This window comes from Pogoniulus pusillus, chromosome 10 (assembly GCF_015220805.1).
Source record: "Pogoniulus pusillus isolate bPogPus1 chromosome 10, bPogPus1.pri, whole genome shotgun sequence".
Lineage (NCBI taxonomy): Eukaryota > Metazoa > Chordata > Aves > Piciformes > Lybiidae > Pogoniulus > Pogoniulus pusillus.
In genome coordinates this window covers 39,831,608-39,848,918 of record NC_087273.1, presented here as the reverse complement: position 1 = coordinate 39,848,918, position 17,311 = coordinate 39,831,608, and the positions used below count along the sequence as shown (strand labels likewise).

Here is a 17,311-nt window from a genome sequence, read left to right as displayed (position 1 = left end):
GTGCTGCAGGTGAGGGCTGAGCAGACAGAATCCCCTCCCTATGCTGCCCCTCTGGCTGCAGCCAGCACACAGCTGCCTCTGGGCTGCCAGCCACCGGTGCTGGCTCCTGGGTGGGATTTGCCATCCACTGACACCCCCAGATCCTTCTCCTCCAGGCTGCTCTGCAGCTGCTCCTCACCCAGCCTGGATCTGTGGCTCTGCTTTTTTATCAGTGGGGAAGTTTTGTGGCAAGGAGTTCCACATGTCCTCTGAGCATGGTGCATGGATCATGCTTGCTGCAATTTCTTGGATGCTCTCTTGCTTTTTGGACTAGAAAAAGACAATTAAAAACATTTCCTTTCTCCTGCTCTGCACCAGTTCAGGTTTTATTAGCTAGGGGAAGAAAATGACAGCCAGAGCGTGAAATTGGGCAAGACATTGAACACTGAACCCTTCCAGCTTCACCAAGGCTTTAGCTGTGCTTTACATCAGATTTAGCTAATTAGCAGAGAGCCACAGAACCAAGCAGGCTGGCAGAGAGCTCCAAGCTCACCCAGCCCAGCCTAGCACCCAGCCCTGCCCAACCAACCAGACCATGGCACTAAGTGCCCCAGCCAGGCTTGGCAAGAACACCTCCAGCCACAGCCACTCCACCACCTCCCTGGGCAGCCCATTCCAGTGCCAATCACTCTCTCTGCCAACAACTTCCTAACAACATCCAGCCTAGACCCCCAGCTCCCTCAGCCTCTCCTCACAGGACTCTGCTCCAGGCCCCTCAGCTTTGTCGCCCTCTTGTGGACACCTTCCAGCACTTCAGCATCCGCAATGGAGGAGCCCAGAACTGGACACAGCACTCCAGGGGTGGCCTGAGCAGTGCTGAGCACAGGGGCACAAGAACCTCCCTTGTCCTGCTGCCCACACTGCTCCTGAGCCAGCCCAGGATGCCATTGGCTCTGCTGCCCACCTGGGCACTGCTGCCTCCTCTGCAGCTCCTCTCTGCCAGCACCCCCAGGGCCCTCTCTGCCTGCCTGCTCTCAGCCACTCTGTGTCCAGCCTGGAGTGCTGCTTGGGGTTGTTGTGGCCAAAGTGCAGAACTCTGCAGTCTATCAGTGCTTAAAGGGGACTTAGAAGAAAGAGGAGGAGAAACTTTTTAGCAGAGCTTGTAACAAATGCCATGGTCTGGTTGGTTGGGCAGGGCTGGGTGCTAGGCTGGGCTGGATGAGCTTGGAGCTCTCTACCAGCCTGCTTGGTTCTGTGATTCTGTGTTTCTAGGGTATGAGGATGCTTGGAGCTGGTTTAAGCTGAGTAGAGGGTGGGTGCAGAGCAGGCAGCAGGAAGGCATCTCTGGCAGTGAGGGTGGTGAGGCACTGGCAGATGTGGCCCTGAGAGGTGGAAGCTGCCCTGTCCTTGGAGCCACTCAGGGCCAGGCTGCACTTAGCTCTTAGCCACTTGCTCTGGTGAGTAGGTGGTTTGAAGGTCCCTTCCAGCACAAGCTGTTGCACAATGAGGTAAAGGAAGCAGCAGAGAACCCTCTGGTGTTGGTAGGTTGGGAGCCATTGACTCAGCAGCTGCTGGGGGGCTGACACATTCTCCCTCAGGACAGCTCTCAGCTTTGGGGCACAGTGCAGGGCTGTGGGGAGCAGTCCTCAATCTGCTTTGATTTCTGGCTTGGTTCTTTTCTCCCCAGGCAGCTGCAGGACCCTGGGCAGCATCTCCTCTGGCTGCCTTTGGCTGGCTTCCAGCCTTGGCTGCTTCCTCTCCACACACTCGATGCCCCTGCAGCTTTGAAGCCAGATTTGCCAGCACCCATCTGAGCCCCACGAGTGGGAGAGCAGCTTCTCAGGACCCAGACGACTGCCCTTGGCTTACTCATGGCATAGGGTGTTGGAGGAAGAGGAGGAACTGCAGAGGGTGAAAGCTCAGTGCAGATCACTCCGGGAAGTCTCGATCTGACTCGAGGGGAAGTCCAGAGCAGCCTCCAGAAGCATCATTGTGAGGCACAGCTGTGAGGTTGGTAGCAGAGAATTGTGTTGGGCCCTGCAGCTCATCTGGCCTTTGTTTGCTGTGAATATAAAGGATGTCATGGGAGGGTCCTACAGCCCCCAGCCTCCCTGGGCCCTCAGCAAGACAGCTCCCTGTGGGGGTGCATGTGGGGCAGCCACGGCCTCCCTGGGCAGCCTGCTCCTCTGGTTCTCCACCCTCACTGGAAGCAGTTTTTCCCTAATCTCCAGTCTTAATCTGCTCTCCTCAAGCTCCAATCCCTCCCTCTTGTCCTCTCCCTCCCAGCCCTTGCCACAAGTCCCCTCCCAGCTTCCTTGCAGGCTCCAGTCCCTTCTCTTGTCCTCTCCCTCCCAGCCCTTGCCACAAGTCCCCCCCAGCTTCCTTGCAGGCTCCAGTCCCTTCTCTTGTCCTCTCCCTCCCAGCCCTTGCCACAAGTCCCCCCCAGCTTCCTTGCAGGCTCCAGTCCCTTCTCTTGTCCTCTCCTCCCAGCCCTTGCCGCAAGTCCCTCCCCAGGCTGCTCGCTGCTTCCCTGTAGGAAGCAAGAGGTGCAGGGAGCCCTGGCGAGTGTCTCAGCTGCTTCCCTTTGCACTCGCAGGGCAGCAAAGCAAAGTCCCTTGCACAAAGGGGAGTGCTGTGGCAGAGCCATCAGCTAAGGTCGTTAGGAGCTTTACAAGCCCGATGAATTCCCGAGGCTTGGCGAGCTGCCAGGGTGACTTTCTGAACCCTAATGCAGCTTATGTAAGAGCAGAGAGGGAGGAGGAGATGATGCCAACCGGTGGGCATGGCTGGCACACCCGGGACTCGGCTGTCCCAAGGCACAGCTGCTCTCTGGGCTGCTCCCAGCTTGCTGCAGCTGCTGCACTGCTCCCCCATGAGCCTGCAGTGTGAGTGCAGCCAGAGCAGTGTGGGCACAGGGCAAGGGAGGGGACTCTGCCCCTTGGCTCTGCTCTCCTCACACCCCACCTGCAGTCCTGGGGGCAGTTCTGCAGCCCCCAGCACAAGAAGGACATGGAAGTGTTGGAGCCAGTGCAGAGGAGGCCACCAAGATGCTGAGAGGGCTGCAGCAGCTCTGCTGTGAGCACAGGCTGAGAGAGTTGGGGCTGTGCAGGCTGGAGAAGAGAAGGCTTGGAGGAGACCTTGGAGTGGCCTTGCAGGATCTGAAGGGGGCTCCAGGAGGACTGGAGAGGGACTATTGACAAGGTCTGGTGATGAGAGAAGGAGGAGGAATGGGTTTGAAGTGGCAGAGGGGAGATTGAAACTGGATGTTAGGAAGAAGTGAGGGTGGTGAGAGACTGGCACAGACTTTTCAGGGTGGTTGTGGAGGTGTTCAAGGGCAGGTTGGATGAGTCCTTGAGCAACCTGTTCCAGTGGGAGGTGTCCCTGCCCATGGCACTGGCTGAGCTTTGAGGTCCCTTCCAACCTAAACCATTCTGTGTTCCTCTGACCCTCAGCTGCTGACAGCTGCAGTGGCTGCTGAGGAGCACTGATAGTGCCCAGCACAAGCAGCTGCATTCCCTGCCCTGCTAGGCTGCCTTGCAGGAGAGGAATGCAGCAGCAGTGTGCACTGAAGCAGTTCTGCCAGATCTGGCCTGGCCACCCCACTCTGGGCATTTCCAGGGGACAGATGGACCTGGAGCGCTTCCTGCCAGCTGCTGCTGAGCTCCTGTTTGGGTCTGGTTTGCTTCAAGTGTTTTTCTTTTGCAGGCTGCTTAACAAACTGGATGGAAGTGTCACTGCCACTGCTGCTGAAGGGAGTGAGAGACACACCACAAGGAGCACAGCAGAGGGAGGAGGCTGCACAGTGGAAGGTAAGGAAGCTGCACTCACAGCTCTGCAGCAGAGGAGGCTCAGGGCAGAGCTCGTTGCTGTCTGCATCTCCCGGCAGGGAGGCTGCAGCCAGGTGGGGTTGGGCTCTGCTGCCAGGAGCCAGCAGCAGAAGAAGGGGACACAACCTCAAGCTGTGCCAGGGCAGGTCTAGGCTGGATGTGATGAGGAAGTTGTTGTCAGAGAGAGTGATTGGCATTGGAATGGGCTGCCCAGGGAGGTGGTGGAGTGGCCGTGGCTGGAGGTGTTCTTGCCAAGCCTGGCTGGGGCACTGAGTGCCATGGTCTGGTTGTTTGGGCAGGGCTGGTTGCCAGGTTGGACTGGATGAGCTTGGAGCTCTCTGCCAGCCTGCCTGAGTCTGAGGGGCCCATCAGGCACAGCCCTGCTGTGAAAAGCTGCTGGACCTCTTCCTCTGGAGATTCTGTTTGGTACAAAGCACAAATGATTGTAGCAGTAGTAATAATAATCATAACAGTGACAGTAACAACATCAACACCAACCCAAGCTGTGCTGCCTTGAACGTGTTAGACACAACTGCCATGAGATTCATTTGCTGCCAAACTTAGATCCTGGACAGGTCCCCAGGGCTCCTCTTTCTCTCAAGTGGTCTCTGCAGAGTCCTTAAGCACAAATCAATGCTTCTGAATTCCCTTGCAGGTAGTGCTGAAGGGAAGTGCTCTGCTTCCCAGGGCTGCTACTCCTGGGCTGTTGCATTTTGAGAGAGCTTGTGAAGGGCTTTCCTTGCTGGGTTCATGGAATCAGAGAATGGTTTAGGTTGGAAGAGACTTCAAATCTCAGCCAGTGCCATAGGCAGGGACACCTCCCACTAGAACAGGTTGCTCAAGGTCTCATCCAGCCTGGCCTTGGACACCTCCAGGGAGGTTGTGGAGGACAGAAGCACAGAATGTGATCTTCAATCACATGGGGTGCTTCTGTCCTGCACAACCTCCCTGGGCAACCTGTGCCAGTGTCTCACCACCCTCACTGCAATGAACCCTTTCCTAACATCCACTTTCAATCTCCCTTCTGCCAGATATTAGGAAGAAGTTGTTTGCAGTGAGGGTGGTGAGAGACTGGCACAGGTTGCCCAGGGAGGTTGTGGAGCACAGAAGCACAGAATGGGATCTTTGATCAGGGCTGCAGGCAGAACTTCCACTCTCTTCTCCCACATTCCAACCACTACTCTACCTCCTGTGTTTTGGGTCCATTCTCCTTGTGTTTGTGTCAACAATTAGTGCTAACCAAGGGGGCAAGAGTCACATCTGCTGGCCAAAGGTGTTCAGCTTAATGAATCAGCAAAGCACCACTCCTGAGTCCTGCCCTGTCAGCTTCCCTTAATTCTCTGCTGGAAGTACATCAAAGAACAATTTATTCTCCTGGTAGCTACCTTGTTGACCTTTATTAAGTGAGCTCACAAGACACTTAATAGCAGCCACAGCAATAATTGTTCCAGCTGCATTCGCCCTCTAGGAAGATAAATCAGGGAAGGAACTCACCATGAGGAACATATTTGCAGTGAGCAACTCTGGAGAGGCTTGGGCAGGAGAGGGCATTGTGCCCCTCGGGTCTGCTCTGCTCAGACCTCACCTCCAGCCCTGTCCCCAGCAGGAGGAGGGCACAGAGCTGCTGGAGAGAGCCCACAGGAGGCTTCATAGCTGTCCCCAGCATGCGGCTGAGCTCTCCCCAGAGCGGAGCAGAGGGGCAGGATCTCCTCATTCCAGCTCTGCCCAGGCTGATTTGGATGCAGCCCAGGCTGCCCTCAGCCTCCTCTGCTGCAGGCTCACACTGCCTGCTCATGCCTGCAGCAATTACTGACACTGCCACCCCAAGTTCTCCTCCTCCTCTTCTCAAGTCCTGCTTTGCTCACTCACAGAAGAACGAGTTCAAAGCTTCCTGCACAGACAAGCAAAGAGCATCCCAGAGCTCAGCACAAGGCATTGCAGTGCAGCAGTCTGGGGCAAGACAACATTCCCAGAGCCACTCACAGTCTTTGTGCCTCTCTGGCAGTTTGCAGTCCAAAGCTCAGCCAAAGCAGAGGAAGCTCAGTTTCCTTCTGGCTTCCTGAAGGCAACAGAGAAGAGCCACCAGGAGGCTTCAGCAGGGGCTGCAGGGAGCCAGGAAGGAGCTTTTGACCAGGGCAGGCAGTGCTGGGGTGAGATGGAATGGCTGGAAGCCTGGGGAGGGCAGAGTGAGGAAGGGATTGTTGAGAGAGAGGGTAGGGGAGACACTGACACAGGTTGAGGGTGGGGAAAGACTGACACAGGTTGCCCAGGGAGGTGTTCAAGTCCAGGCAGGAGGAGGTCTCTGAAGCAAGCTGTGCTGGTGGGAGCTGTCCCTGCCATGCACTGGATGATCTTCAAGGTCCCTTCCAACCCAACCATGCTCTGTATCTCTGAAGTGACAGAGGGAGGGTCCCTGCCAGGCAGCATTTACAAGCCTGTGAGTCTCGGAGGTCTCTGTTTGTGTTTTGAAGATAATAGGTGAGAGTGGAGACCCTGAGCCAAACCTGAGCTCAGGCAGAGAGGGACTTGTGGGGCTTGTGCCACATCAGAGCAGCTCCTGTGGGGGTGAAAATGTGTCTCAGGATGCTGTTGATGGCTCAAGGCTCTGACCTTGGGACGTAGGATGTTTGAAGTGAGGTTTCTGAGCATAGACCCAAAAGCTGCTTTGAGGTTTGTCCCCCAAGGCAGTGCTCTGACAACCTTAATCATTCAGGTGACTCCTCTAACCTTGGGTCCAAGGCTCCTGTTTGGCTTTGAATCAAAACTTGGATGCAGAGCAGAAGAGGAATCTCCATTGGTGCCTTCTGCTGTGCTCTGTTTCCAGAGGTGGCAGCTCCAGGCACTGTCTTTGGCTGTAGGGAGGGTTGCAGCAGACCTGGGGAGTGCTGCAGACCCCTGGAAGTTAACTGCTTACTCCTCTTCAACTTGTACCAACAACAAAACACTGCCCAAGGCTGTGCTATTAATATCCCTTTGTAATTCATCTCTCTGTGCTCAGGCTGCCTCAGACGACTGAGTGCTGCTTACCTACAGCTGCTGCTGCAGCTCTCTCCTCTCTGCCTGCCCCCAGAATAAAGCACTGCCCAAACTCCCAGCCCCAGGTCAGGGCCCTTAGCAGCATCTCTTTGCCTTCCTCTCCTGTTCCAGTAGACTCATAACATCCTGACTGCTCTGACACCAGCCAGCATCTGGCACCCTGGGGAGGGGACCAAAGTGAGCATCTGCAGGTGGAGCTGCTGCGTGGATCAGAGGATCCCCTCAGGCTGGGAGGGACCTCAGAGCTCCTCTGCTCCAACCTCCGGCCCTGCCCAGGGACACCTCTCAGCTACACTCAGCTGCTCCAGGCCTGCAGCACCCCCAGGCAGGAGGCAGCCACAGCCTCCCTGGGCAGCCTGTGCCAGGCTCTCAGCACCCTCACACTCAACAGCTTCTGCCTCAGCTCCACTCTCAGCCTGCTCTGCCTCAGCTCCAAACCATTGCCCTTGGCCTGGCTCAGGCCCCCTCAGCACAAGTCCCTCTGCAGCCTTCCTGCAGGCTCCCTTCAGGCCCTGGCAGCAGCTCTGAGGTGCCCCTGGAGCCTTCTCCTCTGCAGGCTGCACCCCCCCAGCTCCCTCAGCCTGTGCTCACAGCAGAGCTGCTCCAGCCCTTGCCTGCCTTCTCCTTACCCCTGCTGGAGCTGCTGCTGTCTTCCCCCAGTGCTGTCCTGTCTGAGGAGCAGGGTCTGCCCTTCTCTTGCCCTGCTCTTGTCAGTGCCTGGTGGGCAATGCAGCAGAGAGAGGCAGAGTGGAGCTCAGCAGAGCTGTCTGCAGTAACAGAGCAGTTGCCCCTCACAGCCTTCTCCCCTCTCCTCCAAGGGCTGGCTGTGCAGGGATGTGTCAGGAGTGACAAAGCCTGTGCCAGGCAGCTTGGTGACCTCTTCCACTCCCTCTCAGCTTTATTTTCCTATCATTGTGTGAGTGATTTGAAACTAAATACAGTAAAAGCCTTGAGATGCTCCTGGCCTGCAGTGAAGGGGCCAGCTGAGGGCTGGAATCGATGGCACCAATGCTGTCTGCCTGGGACTTGTGCCAGGGAAGTGATTTTGTGCTGCAGCCTTCTGAGCACTCAGCCTGCCTGATCCCTCTCCTTATTTCCAGGGAAAGCTTTGCTCTCACACCCACTGAAATCCATCAGAGAACGGAACAGGAGGCAACACCTTCTGACTGTCAGGCACTAATCAGTGTCTCACAGACGTTAGCAGAGGCAAATGCCTCTGTGAGGAGCATTTCTTCACTTCCCTTCTGGCCTCTGCAGGTCTCTTTCTGCTCTGGTCGCTGTGCAGCTCCTCTGACTGCAGCTTCTTAGATGGCATCAGGTTGGAAAGGACTCTCCAAGGGCATCTTGGCCACCCCTGCAGGCACAGGGACAGCTGCAGCCAGGGCAGGCTGCACAGGCACACAGCAAGGCTGAGCTTGGATGGCTGCAGGGATGGGGCCTCAAGCACAGCCCTGGGCAGCCTGTGCCAGGCTCTGCCCACCCTCACTCTGCACAGCTTCCTCCTCAGCTCCAGCCCAGCTCTGCCCTGCTCCACTGCCAAACCATTGCCCTTGGCCTGGCTCAGGCCCCCTCAGCACAAGTCCCTCTGCAGCCTTCCTGCAGGCTCCCTTCAGGCCCTGGCAGCAGCTCTGAGGTGCCCCTGGAGCCTTCTCCTCTGCAGGCTGCACCCTCCAGCTCCCTCAGCCTGTGCTCACAGCAGAGCTGCTTCTGCCCCCTGAACATGTTCCTGTGCTCCTCCAGACCTGCTCCATCAGGTCCAAGTCTTTCCTGTGTTGGGGGCTCCAGGGCTGGATACAGCCCTGCTGGTGAGGTCTCTCCAGAGCAGTCTCTGGACAGAGAGTGAGGGCAAGATGAAGGTGCCAGGCTCTGTGTACTGGTACTCAGGAATAGGACAAGGAAGAACAGGGCCAAGCTGGAATCCAGGAGGTGCCATCTGAGCAGGAGGGGAAAGTTGTTTGTTCTGAGGGTGCTGGAGGCCTGGAGCAGCTTCCTGGAGAAGAGGAGGCTCAGGGCAGAGCTCATTGCTGCCTGCAGCTCCCTGCAGGGAGGCTGTAGCAAGCTGGGGCTGGGCTCTGCTGCCAGGCAGTCAGCAGCAGAAGAAGGGGACACAGCCTGGAGCTGTGCCAGGGCAGGTCTAGGCTGGATGTTATGAGGAAGTTGTTGTCAGAGAGAGTGATTGGCATTGGAATGGGCTGCCCAGGGAGGTGGTGGAGTGGCTGTGGCTGGAGGTGTTGTTGCCAAGCCTGGCTGGGGCACTGAGTGCCATGGTCTGGTTGGTTGTTGAGGGCTGGGTGGTAGGTTGGGCTGGGTGAGCTTGGAGCTCTCTGCCACCCTGCTGGATTCTATGGTTCAATGTGTTGCTGTGTGCCCTGCCCTGTATGCTCCTGCTCTGGCAGGGGGCTTGGACTGGGTGATCTCTGCAGGTCCCTTCCAGCCCCTCTGGATCTCTGATCTCTCTGAGTTGCTTTGAGTCAGTTTATACACAGCAACCACAGGACAGAGACCTTTGAATCTGTTCCACTGTAAATCTGAACAGTATTCACTGTAACTGGGTGAGACTTTGATTCCTTGCCCTGCTCCCTGCTCTCAGCACAAAGAAGCAGGACAGCAATATTTGGCCTTCTTTTAATTAAAGTAGCAGTTTACTCTAAGCTCTGGAATTAATTACTCTTGGAACTGCTTCTTTGCTTTGCTAATAATGTTTGGCAGTGGTAAAATGGAAAGGCTGAAGTTGAGGCTGTTGCTTGCAGAAAGCTGCTGCAGGAGGCAGTGAGGGAGCTGAGCTGTGATTTCAGCAGCTCTCATGTGCAAGTGCAGGCTCTTTGTGTCAGCAGCAAGAATGGTTTGCGTTGGAAGGGACCTCAAGGATCAGCCAGTTGGAGCTGAGGAGGAAGCTGTGCAGAGTGAGGGTGGGCAGAGCCTGGCACAGGCTGCCCAGGGCTGTGCTTGAGGCCCCATCCCTGCAGCCATCCAAGCTCAGCCTTGCTGTGTGCCTGTGCAGCCTGCCCTGGCTGCAGCTGTCCCTGTGCCTGCAGGGGTGGCCAGGGTGAGCTCGGGGGGTCCCTTCCAGCCCAGTGCCAGCAGTGAGTCTGCCAGGGCCATGCTTACTCTCTGAGGAGGATGAAAAGTTCCAGGCAGCACAGTTCATGCTCCAGAGGATTCCATTACAAGCATCCCATTGAAATAATGGAGGCAGCCTCCCTTGCCTCCCCTGTGCGTTTGTCTTAAGATGTAAATTGCCTCCCATTAAGAATCCCCTGGAACAATGCATCTAATCAGAGTGTCCTGCTGGAAGCATAATGAAATAACAACTGGTTGAACTTTCCAATTAGTCCTCTGAAAATTCCACACTATTAGGTGGGAGAAATGATGCTGTTCTGTCTCAATAAGGAGGTCATTTCCTTTAGCAGTTCCAAAATGAATATTTAATGAGCTGCAGGCAAACTTGCAAGCATCTGAGCAACTGGATGAAACTTTGACTTCAGGCTGAACAAAGAACAAGCAGCTATGGCCCCTGCATAGCACAGATCACAGAACAGCTTGGGCTGGAAGAGTTGTTCCAGCCCCTTCAGCATCCTCACAGCCTCTGCTGAGAAGGCTCCAGCAGATCCCTGTCTGTATGGTAGTGGGGAGCCCCAGACTGGGCACAGCATTGCAGGTGTGGTGTGAGCAGAGCAGAGGGCAGCAGAACTACTCTAGAGCTGCTGAACACTTTTCCTGGTGCACTTTGTGTTGCTCACTCACAGCCTGGCACCTTCACCTTGCCCCAGCCCTCAGATATTGGAGCCATTGCTCAGGTCCCCTCTCAGCCTTCTCCTCTCCAGCCCACACAGCCCCAGGGCTCTCAGCCTCTCTTCCCAGCAGAGCTGTTCCAGTCCCTTCAGCATCCTCCCAGCCTCTGCTGGGCTCTCTGCAGCAGGTCCCTGTCTGTATGGCACTGGGGAGCCCCAGACTGGGCACAGCACTGCAGGTGTGGTGTGAGCAGGGCAGAGCAGAGGACAGGAGTTGCTCCCTGGAGCTGTGGCACACTTCCCTTGCTGCAGCCCAGGATCCCTTTGTCCTGTTGGCCACAAGGGCACGTTGCTGTCCCTTGCAGAACCTCTCCCCACATATCCCCAAGATCTTTCTCCATGGAGCTGCTAACACAAACAGCTAAAAAGGATACAGGAGGAATCTTCTGCTCCCCCTGATCACAAGGGAAAGTTCTCCTTCAGAAGAGCAGTGGAAACCTGTCTCTTACTTGCATGCTCAGGAAGTTCCTGCAGCTCATCAGCAGCTTCTGTTGGCTGTCTGTGGGCACTGGAGTCCTCCCGTGGAGTCTGCAATCACTTGACTTCATTGAGCAATCTGTCCTGCAGCTTACACTTCACTCCTCCTCTTTGGAACCCTGCAGCTTTGTCAGCTGCTTCCATTCTGGATTAGCATTTCCAGCAGCTGGCATCATATGAGGAGATTTCTCTTCATTCCCCTTTATTTTAGGATGGAGCAAAATCTCTGCAAGGACTCCTTTTACTTCCAGTAAATGTGGAAATGAAAGCTCTGGTTTGGCTCCATGTTGAAAGCTGAGCTGGCAGAGCCTGCAAGGAGATGGAGTCAGGAAGCTCCAGGCAGGTCTATCCTGGTTTCCATTACAGCAGATAGGGCAGAGCTGTCCCAGGTGGCTCTGCACAGCTCTGCATGGGCATGGCTCTGCACTGGCAGAGAGCTGGGCCTTGGGGAGAGCTAAAAAGGGGAGGTCTGCTCCAGGAGAGGGAAGTGGAAGAAAGCTGAGGAGAGGCAAGTGGAAGGGAGCTGAGACACTTGGCAGAGGGTTGTCTGTGTGTGAATGTGAGTGACAGAGGAGGAGATGTTCCCACCCAAGAGCTTACTGCAGCATTTCAGACAAGGAAGGTGTACCACGGGGGTGGAGCATTCTGCATCGCTGGAGGCCCTAGTGTCACAGAAGCAGAGGATGCCAGCAGGGCTCAGGCTGGAAGGGACCTCAGAGCTCCTCTGCTCCAAGCTCCTCTATGCCCAGGGACACCGCTCAGCTACACTCAGCTGCTCAGGCACTCACCCAGCCTGGCCTGCAGCACCCCCAGGCAGGAGGCAGCCACAGCCTCCCTGGGCAGCCTGTGCCAGGCTCTCAGCACCCTCACACTCAACAGCTTCTGCCTCAGCTCCACTCTCAGCCTGCTCTGCCTCAGCTCCAAACCATTGCCCTTGGCCTGGCTCAGGCCCCCTCAGCACAAGTCCCTCTGCAGCCTTCCTGCAGGCTCCCTTCAGGTATGGGAAGGCAGCTCTGAGGTGTTCTTTAGCTGGGGCTCTTCAGCCTGGAGAAGAGAAGGCTCCAGGGAGGCCATAGAGCAGCCTTCCAATATGTGAAGAAGGGTATAGGAGAGCTGGGAAGGGACTTCTGACAAGGGCTGGAAGTGCCAGGATGAGAGGGAATGGATTGAAGCTTGAGGAGGGCAGATTGAGACTGGAGAGGAGGAAGAAATTCTTTGCAGTGAGGGTGGTGAGACACTGGAACAGGCTGCCCAGGGGGGCTGTGGATGCTCCCTCCCTGGAGGTGTTCAAGGCATGGCATGGGGATTGGCACTGGATGATACATGCCCTGGCACTGGTGAGGCCACATCTTGAGCACTGAGTGTGGTTTTAGGCATCTCAGCACAAGAGAGATACCAAGGTGCTGGAGCCGGTGCAGAGGAGGGCAGTGAGGCCAGTGAAGGGCCTGGAGGAGTGACTGAGGGGACTGGGCTGTTTAGTTTGAAGAAGAGGAGGCTGAGAGGAGACCCCATTGCTCTCTGCTGCTACCTGAAAGGGTGCATAGAGGTTGGTGCTGGTGTCAGCTGTCTCCTAGAAGGAGAGGGAGCAGCCTGAGACTGCAGCAGTGTGGGTTTAGGCTGACCAGCAGGGCAGTTCTGCCCGCAGGAGGGGTGGTCAGACATTGCAGCAGGCTGCTGAGGGAGGTGGTTGAGTCACCATCCCCAGAAGTGTTTACAAGTCAGAGAACCACAGAACCAGGCAGGGTGGCAGAGAGCCCAGCCAGCCCAACCTAGCACCCAGACCATGGCTGGGCTTCGACACCTCCAGGGACCCCACTGCCTCCCTGGGCAGCCCATTCCAGCGCCAATCACTCAGTCGTCTGGCTGTGGTGCCTGGGCTATGGTTTGGGGCTGAGCTGGGTGCAGTAGGGATAATGGTTGGGCTCGGGGATCCTGAGGGTCTTCTCCAGCATGACTGTTGCTGTGGTTCCCTGGCAGCCAAGGTCCCTGCCAACCCAAGGCGTGCCACGACTCGGTGGGCTCTCTGCGTGGCAGCCTGCTGCAGTGCTCTGTGTGCTCTGGAGGGTCTGGGAAGCAGCTTCTCCTCCTGAGGCACATCTCAGCTCGGTCTCGTCCCCCAGCGGAGCGCCCCAGCGGGCGAGCCGAGCCGTGCCAAGCGGGGGCAAGCGGGAGCCGCAGCTGCCACCTGCGCGCAGCCGCGCAGAGGGGCGGGTGGCAGTGGGCTCGGTGATTCATGTTGGCACGTCCAAATGCCACGGCGTGCGTGGCTGCCTGGCTGCAGCCTGCGCTCCGGCGGCACGAAGCAGGCAGCAGAGGCTGGGACGAGAAGCGCCTCTGCCGTCAGCAGCAGCCCGGCGCTGCGTGGAGAGGAGCTGCGGAGGAGCCGAGCAGCGCTTTGCTTGCCCAGCCCTCAGCGGGGTAGATTGGCCTCCAGAAATCCAGCAGGCAGCTCAGAACTCTGCCGCTTCTTACAGTCCAAGGAATGTGGGAGGGACTCGTGGCTGCTTTGAATCCTCAGACTGCATCTGCGGAGACATCCGAGCTCAGCCTTGCCGTGTCTCCGGGCGTCTCCAGCTGGAGGTGTCCCTGCTGCCTGCAGTGGAGGTTGGCCACGATGCCCATTGGGAGGGTCCTTTACAAACTAGTGCAATCTGAGGATCATCTTTGTCTACACAAAGAGCAACCATTCAGGGGCAGGACAAGACTATCAGAGTCACAGAATGGTTTAGCTTGGAAGGGACCTCAAAGGTCATCCAGTTCCAACCCTCCCACTAGAACAGGTCGCTCAAGGTCTTATCCAACCTGGCCTTGAACACCTCCAGGGAGGTTGTGGAGCACAGAAGCACAGAATGTTGCACAGATCTTTGATCCCATTTTGTGCTTTTGTGCTCCACAACCTCTCTGGGCAACCTGTGCCAGTGTCTCACCACCCTCACTGCAAAGAATTTCTTCCTAACATCCAGTTTCAATCTCCCCTCTGCCACTTTAAACCCATTCCTCCTCACTCTGTCATGACAGGACCTTGAACAGGTGTAAATGCTGCACAGATTCTGTTTCCACCAGGAAGATTTTGCAGGAGAAGGGTGCAGGGGTTCTTTACCCAGGCTGCTTCCAGGCTGGGCAACTTTTAACTCAGGCTGAGTTATCTCCTCTGCTTCTCCTCCCCCTCAGCTCTGCCATAATGAGGCCATACCTGCAATATGTGTCCACGTTTGCACCCCTCAGTTCAAGAGGGACCTCAGGGATCTGCTTGAAAGAGTCCAGCACAGAGCCACAAAGATGAGCCCAGGACTGGAGCAGCTCTGCTGTGAGCACAGGCTGAGGGAGCTGGGGGGGTGCAGCTTGCAGAGGAGAAGGCTCCAGGGGCACCTCAGAGCTGCTGCCAGGGCCTGAAGGGAGCCTGCAGGAAGGCTGCAGAGGGACTTGTGCTGAGGGGGCCTGAGCCAGGCCAAGGGCAATGGTTTGGAGCTGAGGCAGAGCAGGCTGAGAGTGGAGCTGAGGCAGAAGCTGTTGAGTGTGAGGGTGCTGAGAGCCTGGCACAGGCTGCCCAGGGAGGCTGTGGCTGCCTCCTGCCTGGGGGTGCTGCAGGCCAGGCTGGGTGAGTGCCTGAGCAGCTGAGTGTAGCTGAGAGGTGTCCCTGGATACTACTGATTGCTTAGCAGAAATGGTTGCTCAGCATCTTCATCAGGGATGAGAACACCACAGGTGAAGCCAGCAAGGTGCCAGTGCCTGAGCTGAGGGTTGGGCTCTCTGCTTGCACTCTGACTGCCTCCAGAGTTTGAAGTGAAAAAAAAAACCCTTTTGTTTGAACACTTTGGAACAACCTTTTAGCATCCAGCTACATAGATCCTGAGACACCCTCCTCAGAGAGAGGAGCTCTGCTCCTGCGTGGCCCGTCCACAGCTGCTGTGCAGATGTTCCTCTCCCTCAGGAGGGTGAGTGACTGCATGCTGGCATCTTTTAGAGACACCTGATAGCTGCCACTTGCTGTTTGTCACTACTATTGCAGTGGTGTCCTTAGGAGTGCCACTCAAGAGGGATCTGAGACGTTTAAAGGTGCAAACCCACCCAGCCTGAGCAAAGGGAAGATGCTGAAGCTCTGTGTCACAGGCACAGCTTCTCATGACAGCCACATCAGCTGCTCTGTGCCTGCTGCTTCTGTAACCTCTTCTTCTTTTTACTTCCAGGAGTAGCTACAACCTGAATTGTAGCCATGTGGATGTCTGCCTCAGCCTGCACAAGAAGCTTCTGACAGTCTGTAAATGCTCCTAGGGCTTTTTCCAATGCTCCCTTCTCCAGCTGCTGGCCTCTTTTTTAAGGCAGCCTGCACGACTGTACCATGGAAGCTTCCCCCGTGGATGATTCAGGTGACTTCTCATTGCTACACAAAGTTGTTTAACTTGAGGGGAGGTCAGAGAAAGGGCTGAGAGGGTTAGAGAGCAGAGTAGGACAGCAGAGTGAATCAGACCAACAGCTGCAGGTGATGTTGCTAATGGCAAGACAGACTAAACAAAGCACAGGTGAGCTATGGAATCACAGAATGAGAGGGCTTGGGAGGGACTCCTAGAAATCATCCAGTCCAACTCCCATGCCAGAGCTGGAGCACTTAGGGCAGGGCACACAGGAACACATCCAGGAGGGGTTGGAAAGGCTTCGGTCTCCTTTCTGGGCAGCCTGCTCCAAGTCTCCAGCACCCTCACACCAAACAACTTTTTCCTGCTCAGCTGGCACCTCCTGGCTTCCAGCTCATTCCTGGTGTTCCTTGTCCTGTCCCTGGGCACCAGCACACAGAGCCTGGCACCTTCATCTTGCCCCCAGCCCTCAGATATTGGAGCCATTGCTCAGGTCCCCTCTCAGCCTTCTCCTCTCCAGCCCACACAGCCCCAGGGCTCTCAGCCTCTCTTCCCAGCAGAGCTGTTCCAGTCCCTTCAGCATCCTCCCAGCCTCTGCTGGGCTCTCTGCAGCAGGTCCCTGTCTGTATTGAACTGGGCACAGCACTGCAGGTGTGGTGTGAGCAGGGCAGAGCAGAGGGCAGCAGAACCTCCCTGGAGCTGCTGGCCACACCTTTCTGGATGCACCCCTGGATCCCATTGTCCCTCTTGGCCACAAGGACACTTTGCTGTCCTTTCCTGAGTTTTTCTGTATTGCTTATTATGAGGAGCTTACGGCAGAGCCCTGTAGCTGCGTCCTGTGCCCTTCTCACCCGGTGGGGTTTTCGGCTGCTCAGAGCCAGGCTGGCTGTGGTGCTGGCTGGTCGAACGGGTGAGTTCTGCTAGCAAGAGCAGCTCAGGCGTGCCCTGCCGCGGCTGCCGACTGCCCGCAGTCACAGCCATCGTCTGTGCTTGCTTTCCGAGCGCAGAGCAGACAAGTGCCAAAGGGGAGCAGGTGCCTCCCCCGCTTTGCCTCTGCCCACCGCGGAGCCGCCAGACCCCGGCCAGCCGAGCCCGAGCCCGGCTCCGCAGGTGCGAGTCGCCCGCACGCCGCCACCGGCGCGGGCTGAGCTGCGCTCGCCTCCCCCTCGCCTCTCCTCATCCACGCAATGGAGGATGCCGATCCGCGTTTTGTTTCCCCTGCTTTGCAGCCCCCTGCGCAGCATCCTCCGGAGCTCTCCCGGCCCCGCCTGCGCGCTTCCAGACTTTGCTCCCTGCCAGCGGCGTGAGCATCAGGTGGGGTGACGAGGAACACGGACACCCGTGCCTCCGAAGCGCTGGCTGCGGCGTGGGGCGCCCAGGAAGGGGTTGGGGTTACGCCGGGTCCCCCCCAGCGCCGATCCCCCTCCATCCCTGCGGAAGGGGCGGCGGCTCTTCCGCGCCGGCTCTTCCCCCGCCTCGCCGCCGCAGCAGCGGGGCAGAGGATGCCATTCTGCTCCTCTTGCGCTTCCGTGGCACAAACCTGCGCTTCTCTTCGGCCCCTGCCCGTCCCCCGCCCCTTGCCCGAGCCGGGGGGTTGCAGGACTGCGGCGTCGCGGGAGGCAGCTGCCGGCTGCCGCGGCCCTGCGTGCCGGCACCGGGGCCAAGAGGGGACCCTGCCCTTTCTGCTTGTCTGCTCCTCCTCCGCTCATCTTTTCCCCTGAGGTCGTTTCAGCGTCTCTCAGCGTTGTCGTGATCAGTATGCTTCCCTTACTCCACTTTCCCCCTCCCTTCCAGCCCTGGCCACTAGCGCTCCGCACCCTCGTCGCGGGGCTGGATGTTTGGTTGTAGC

The 17,311-nt window shown here is 57.2% G+C and overlaps 1 long non-coding RNA gene across 1 annotated transcript; it reads left to right on the top strand.

Annotated features, from left to right (window-relative positions):
- Nucleotides 1–1,675: 1,675 nt before the first annotated feature.
- LOC135179060 (uncharacterized) lies at nt 1,676–15,471 on the top strand. The gene is made up of 3 exons (XR_010303902.1): nt 1,676–1,989; nt 3,685–3,788; nt 15,298–15,471. It is a non-coding gene; the product is annotated as an uncharacterized LOC135179060 (long non-coding RNA).
- The last annotated feature ends 1,840 nt before the right edge of the window (nt 15,472–17,311 follow it).